General features: G+C 47.1%; 1 pseudogene; it reads right to left on the bottom strand.

Annotated features, from left to right (window-relative positions):
* Positions 1-4,421: 4,421 nt before the first annotated feature.
* Positions 4,422-4,581, bottom strand: LOC132209446 (U2 spliceosomal RNA; annotated as a pseudogene).
* Positions 4,582-7,086: the final 2,505 nt, after the last annotated feature.

The raw sequence follows: 7,086 nt of genomic DNA, 5'->3' as shown, positions 1-7,086 counted from the left end.
CCCAGTGTAGGGGAGATGAGAACTAAAAACTGGTTTAAGCTGAGAGGGAATGTTTTAAAAGGGAAAGCGGGTGGTGCCTGTATAGAATAAGCTGCTAGAGGAACTGGTGGAACCTTGTCAATTACCCATCCAGATATCTTTTAATGTTGTATGTCAATAGGGAGGGTTTAGAGGAATATGGGTCAAATGCTTGCAAATGGGATTAGATTAATTTAGGATATCTGGTCAGCATGGACAACAGGGATTGTTCCATGCTGTACAACTCGGACTAAGCATTTTTGTGTTTTCATTTCAGATTTCCACAATTTTACTTCTGCACTGTTCTTAACCTTTCAATCCCTCTGAAAGACTGAGTTACAGATTTATACAATGCCTGTTCTTCCTCCCTGGCTCTCCCACCTCTCTTTCGGTAATTTTGTGCAAACACTGACTTGAATACCTTACCTGGAGGATACTTATGAATGGATTTGTTCTGTTGATAATCCAGCATATTCCCCAAGTGTCGCTCCACAAATGTCCAGAGGACTTCTCAGTTTCACAGTCTGTTTTCTCTTCTGGTTTCTCACTCATTGCATTTACTTTCTGTTTGAAAGCTTAGCCTGCAGTTAGAGAATTCAAACTGTTCCACATCCAGGTCTGACAGTCACTTTATTTATCACAACCCAATTATCTCAGGATTTTGAACATTGAAGGAGAAAGCAGCACTCACACTTCGAGAAATGCAAATGATTTGTGTGTCAAAGAGTCTGTGAAGATTCATCTGAAATGTCCTAACACCAGCGCAGTGACACTGGGGAGAGACTGTGGAAATGGACAGATTGCAGGAAGGAATTTCTTCATCCATCCCAGCTGGAAACTGACCACCAGAGTCACACTGGAGAGAAACCATTCACCTGCTCTGTTTGTGGAATGTGATTCACTCAGTCATCTAACCTGCTTAAACACCAGGGAGTTCACACTGGAGAGAAACCATTCACTTGCTTGGAATGTGGGAAAGCATTCACTCAGACAACTCAGCTGCTGATACACCAGCAAATTCACACTGGAGAGAGACCATTGGCCTGTTCTGTGTGTGGGAAAGTTTTTCTGACTCGAATTCCCCTCTGACACACCAGCAAGTTCACTCTGGGGAGAGACCATTCGTGAGCTCTGACTGGGAAAGCATTCACTCAGTCATCCAAACAGTCACAAAGAACCACAGTTGAAGCATTTTGCTATCACTCTCATGATCAAATGAACCTTAGTTTTGGGCTGTTTGTACTGGTGTTACTAATTTACTGCTCAATTAAAGGTGCTGGTATTGTGAATAAAAGGTTAATAACAGTTGTCTGTCAGGTGGAGCTTGGAAATAGTCACGTCATGACACATTGACACATTCACACTGACTAAAGACTATCCACCAGCACATTATGTGAAAAGGGATTTCCTGGTTCATCAGGATTGGTTAACTAGCAGCAAACTTGAGTAACTGTTGGGTTTTTTTTTGATTCTGCTGTTAGCTATCTCCAAACCAGGTATTTTTGGGCTTGTTTCTGGAGATCATAGAATCCCTCCAGTGTGGAAGCAGATGACTTGGCCCATCAAATCCACACTGAACCTATGAAGAGTGTCTTACCCAGACCCTGTCTGCGTCAGTTTCCTCCCACAGTCCATAAATGTGCAAAATAGGTAGATTGACTACGCTAAATTGCCCTTAGTGTCTTGTGTGCAAAATGCAAGGACAGAGTAGGGTGTGAGACTGGATGGGATGCTCTTTAGAGAGTTTGTGTGGACTCAATGGACAGAATGGCCATCTTCCACACTGTAGGAATTCTATGATGATCTCGATGGCCCTTTATTTATTAGTTATGTCTGCACACCTTTTACAATTACAGATCCTATTGTTCTCCAGACACGTTTCAACTTTTAATAGGTATTTGTTGATTTGGAAACAATGGTAATGTTTCCTTTTGATTTTTGCCCACAAAATGAAAGTTTTAAGTCTAAACAAAAGATTGGGAGGAGTCCAGTACTATATCCCCGATTGCATTTTCCCAATCGGCTATGAAACCTGGTGACCATTGTGACTCTGTTCGCGGGGGGCGGGGAATGCAGTCTCTTCAGATCTTTACCTGTTGTCCATAGCAGTGATGGATTTCATGATGAATACGTATACACAAGATATCACACAATGTCTTGGTTTATTTTCTGTTTAGTCTGTTGTACTTTAATGGTCAAGGGCTGGTCAGCAGCTGTGGCAACAAACATGTGTTTTGACCAAATGGTCACGTCTCAAAGTCTCAGGGAAACAGTTTTTCAGTCAGGGCAAGGGAGACAGGATTAAGTCAGGAGACCGTGATAATGGTATGGGGACGTAGGTTTGAATCCCACCATTCCAGATGGTGGAATTTGAGTTTTAAAAAAAATCTGGAAATAAGAATCTAACGATGACCGTGAATCCGTTGTCATTGTTGGAAAAACCTATGTCCTTTAGGGAAGGAAACTGCCATTCTTATCCAGTAATATCATGATCCCATGAATGATTTTTTAAAAAATTCAAAAAAATCTCCTGCAAATACATTTTTCTCTGTCTTAATTCATTTGACAACTGCCAGTTCAAACTGGTTGATGGTCACTTTCACATTTGATCAACTTGTGTCCATTTCATGGTTGAAACAAAAAAAAAGGCATGAATGGAAGCATAGTTGTTCTCGTAGGAACAATGCTTGCTCTGACATGTTTCGAAAAAAAAATCTCATCTCACTTATGAGCCAGATATGAAAGCTGACCAGATCCTGATGCTGTGGACTGTGAAAGTGAAATTCTTCACCGTCTTATCCACTAGTGTTGCTATTTCAGGGAGCTATGAATCTCCCAAACTCCTGAACACCTTTGAGAATTTCATCAAACTGACCCCCAATGGCAGGAATGGACAGGGTCAGCTTGGATTGATGAACATAGTTCAGGCTCAACAAGTCTATTGGAACATTTTGAGAATGTAATTAGGAGTGAGTGTGGCCACCTCTCTGTACTGTAGTGATACAGATCCTCTGATCCGCTTGCCCCAAATGGCTGATATTGATTGATTCCTTGGACATGCTGTGTCAGGATCTCCTGACTTAATCCTGTCTCCCTTGCCCTGACTGAGAACTGTTTCCCTGAGACTTTGAGACGTGACCATTTGGTCAAAACACATGTTTGTTGCCATAGCTGCTGACCAGCCGTTGACTGACTGCTGATAATAACAGTGATAAGCTGCCTGGCTTATGCCTGTGATAAACAACCAGGCAAGACAGGAGCACTGTGAAACATTAAGTTCGAGTTGAGATATCAAAGTGCAAAAATGCCAGGGAAAGGTAGAGATATTGTGGCAGAACACGTCTCAGGTGCTGAAAAGCTTGCAGAGTTCTTACCGAAAGCATGTACTTTGTGGACAGGCAATTCTGTATCTTGATGTAACATTTTTATTTAACTTCTGGCTCATTTTGCTAGATTTGCAAATATCTCCTAGTCTGGCTAATGTGAGAATTGGCTTGGTCATTTGCAGTTGTGTCCCATGTCAGTGAATTGGTAATCTGATTAAACTCACAGGCCTTGACTTGAGAAAAATAAAGCACACGTTTGATTGGTTGCTGTTGCACTCAAATGAAAAACGTGCATTGTATATGCCATATCCTTTCCTGGCTCAGTGTTTACAAAATCTCTAGTTCAATACATCCCAAGTCGTCACCATCAAAGTCAAAACTAGTGAATACTTCGATCGCTTCATCTTTTGTTTTTTTTTTGAAATGCTATTTGTCATGAGGTAGTATTGGCAGGCAATTTTCTTTTACTTCTGATGCCATGTGTGAATATTCAGGGATGGTGTTGGTGGGAAGATGCGACATGCACCACGGATGAGGCACAAACATTCAGAGCAAGTGCTGAGCACGCAGAAAAGGAGAGATTAACGGTTACCTTGGAAAAAGCAGATTTGGAGAAAGTTGGGTGAGAGTGTTGAGAGTAAGCACTTTGGTTGCATGGTGGCTCTGTGTTTAGCACTGCTGCCTCACAGCACCAGGACACGTGTTTGATTCCAGCCTTAGGTGACTGCCTGTGTGGAATTTGCACATTCTCTCTGTGTCTGTGTGGGTTTCCTCAGAGTGCTCCCACAGTCCAAAGATGTGCAGGCTAGGTGAATTAGCCATGTTAAATTACCTGTAGTGTTAAGGGAGAGGTCGATTAGGTGGGGTTTAGGTCTGGCTGGGATGCTCTGAGGTTTGATGTGGACTTGTTGGGCTGAAGGACTGTTATGGTTCCAGAGTGCTGAGCTGCTGGAGATAACAAGGTCTAGAGCTGGATGAACACAGCAAGCCAAGCAGCAAAGGAGCAGGAAGTCCGATGCCTCAGGCCTAGACACCCTTCTTCAGTTTTTGATAAGGCTGTTTTTAAAATTGGTTTAACGAGACTGCACCATTCCTAGAAACACTGCAATACCAGGATGATGCATGGAGAGGACAGAGCAAGCTCCTGTTCCAAAAATCGGTTTAATATAGGGTCCTTAAGTAAAGAACATATCTGATATTAAAGCTGATAAGAACTCTTTTTTATTTGAAAAAATATACTTTATTCATAAGATGTACAAAAAAAACACATTCATACACCTACCCAGTCATGCAAGCTGCTCTGGGTTTCCCAGGGCGTACGTACACCAACTAAAGGGGGAAAAAAAAAGCAAGAGAAAATACACCGGCAGTGTTCACCCCACACAGTCCCTGTTGGCCCCCTGACCAGTTGGGGAAGGCGCCAGCTGGGCCCAGTTACCAGATCGGGCACTTTTTTCTGTTCTGGACGAGGGGTTTCATAGGGTGGTCCTTCCCCACCGCGCCATTGGTGGTGGCTGCCCCAGGCTTTAGTGCCTCCCTCACCACGTAGTCCAGGACCTTGGAGTGCGCCAGTCTGCAACATGCGGTCGGGGTCAGTTCTTTCAGCTGACAGACCAGCAAGTTGCGGGCAGACCAAAGAGCGTCTTTCACCGCATTGACGGTCCTCCAGGCACAGTTGATGTTGGTCTCGGTGTGCCTCCCAGGAAACAGCCCGTATAGCATGGAGTCCCGTGTCACGGAGTTGCTCGGGATGAACCTCGACAAATACCAGTGCATCCCCCTCCAGATCTCCTGTGCATAGGCACACTCCAGAAGGAGGTGATAGACAGTCTCGCCGCCCACCCCGCCACAGCTGCGTCGAGGGCAGCGTGCAGTGGCGCAGAGATTCTGGGCGTGCATAACGGATCTCACTGGCAGAGCCCCTCTCACCGCCAGCCAAGCAACGTCCTTGTGCTAGTTTGAAAGTTCTGGCGATGAGGCATTCTGCCAAATGACTTTGGTAGTCTGCATGGGGAACCACATGACAGGATCCACCCTCTCCTTTTCCCGAAGGTTCTTGAGGATACTACGTGCTGACCACTGCCAGATGGCCTTGTGGTCAAAGGTGTTTCCTTTCAAAAATTTCTCCACGAACGACAGGTGGTACAGGACGGTCCAACGACTCGGAGCATTCTGCGGCAATGAGGCCAGGTGCATCCTTTGCAACACCGGGGACAGGTAGAGCCTCAGTAAGTCGTGACACTTGGTGTTTGCGTACTGAGGATCTACGCACAGCTTGATGCAGCCACACACAAAGGTAGCCATTAGGGTGAGGGTGGCGTTCGGTACGCCCTTTCTCCCCATTTTCCAGGTCTTTGTCCATGGTGTCCCTGCGGATCCGGTCCATCCTCGATCCCCAAATGAAGTGGAAGATGGCCCAGGTGACCACAGCGGCGCAGGTCCAGGGAATAGGCCAGGCCTGCGCCACATACAACAGTACCGAAAGCCCCTCGCACCTGACAACCAGGTTCTTACCCGTGATGGAGAGGGACCGGAACGTCCACCTGCCCAGCACCTGCTTCAGTTTGGTGATACGCCCCTCCCAATTCTTAGTGCACGCCCCAGCTCCACCGAACCAAACACCCAGCACCTTCAGGTAGTCTGTCCTGATGGTGAAGGGGATGAAGGAGCAGTCGTCCCAGTACCTGAAGAACATGGCCTTGCTCTTACCCCTCTTGACTTTGGCCGCAGATGTCCAACAGCCTACTCACCGACCGATGATCTGTGCAGAAGACGGCGACGTGGTCCATGTACAGGGAAGTCTTGACCTGAAGGCCTCCGCTGCCTGGGATAGTCACGCCCTTCAGGCTCACGTCCTTCCTGATGGATGCAGCGAAGGGCTCCACACAGCACATGAACAAGGCAGGAGAGCGCGGGCAGCCACGCCTGACTCCAGACCTGACGGGAAAACTGTCCGATTCCCACCCGTTGATCGAGACTGCGCTAACGATGTTTGTGTAGAGCAGCCAGATCCAATTGCGGATGCCCTCCCCGAACCCCAATTTGGAGAGGACGTTCCTCGTAAGCATGAGGCCCCCTGTTGAAGGCCTTCTCCTGGTCCAGGCTGACGAGGCAGGTGTCCACCCGCCTGTCCTGCACGTAGTCGATTGTATCCCTGATGAATGCGAGGCCCTCGGCGATCTTCCTGCCCGGCACAGCACAGGTTTTGTCAGTGTGAATCAGCAACTCCAGGACAGACATGACCCGGTTGGCTATGACCTTGGCCAGGATTTTGTAGTCCACGTTCAATAGTGAAATGGGACACCAATGCTTAATTTCTTCCCTCTCCCCCTTCCTTTTGTAAATGAGGGTTATGAAGCCCTTCCCCATGGACTTGCACATTTCCCCTGCCTGAAGCGCATGATCGTACACCTCCAGCAGGTCCTAGCCAACCAGGTCCCACAGAGCGGAATAGCGCTCGACCGGTAAGCCGTCGCTCCTGGGAGTCTTATTCCTCTCCAAGTACTTGAGGGCTCTGGTCAGCTCGTCCAGGGATGTCTGCCGGTCCAGCCACTCCCTCGTTTGCCGTCTAAGACCTCCGTGATAGACAACAGGAGCAACTCGGAGGCCGTGCTGGCCGTGGGCTTCGCATCATACGGTCTGGCATAGAAGGATCTGCTAATCCTCAAAATGTCGGGCCGAGACGATGTCACCGAGCCGTCGTCCTCCTTCAGCTAGCTGAGCACAGAGCTCTCTTTGTGCA

Source organism: Stegostoma tigrinum, unplaced genomic scaffold (assembly GCF_030684315.1).
Source record: "Stegostoma tigrinum isolate sSteTig4 unplaced genomic scaffold, sSteTig4.hap1 scaffold_94, whole genome shotgun sequence".
NCBI classification, from domain to species: Eukaryota; Metazoa; Chordata; class Chondrichthyes; order Orectolobiformes; family Stegostomatidae; genus Stegostoma; species Stegostoma tigrinum.
This window is presented reverse-complemented; position numbering and strand designations above follow the sequence as displayed.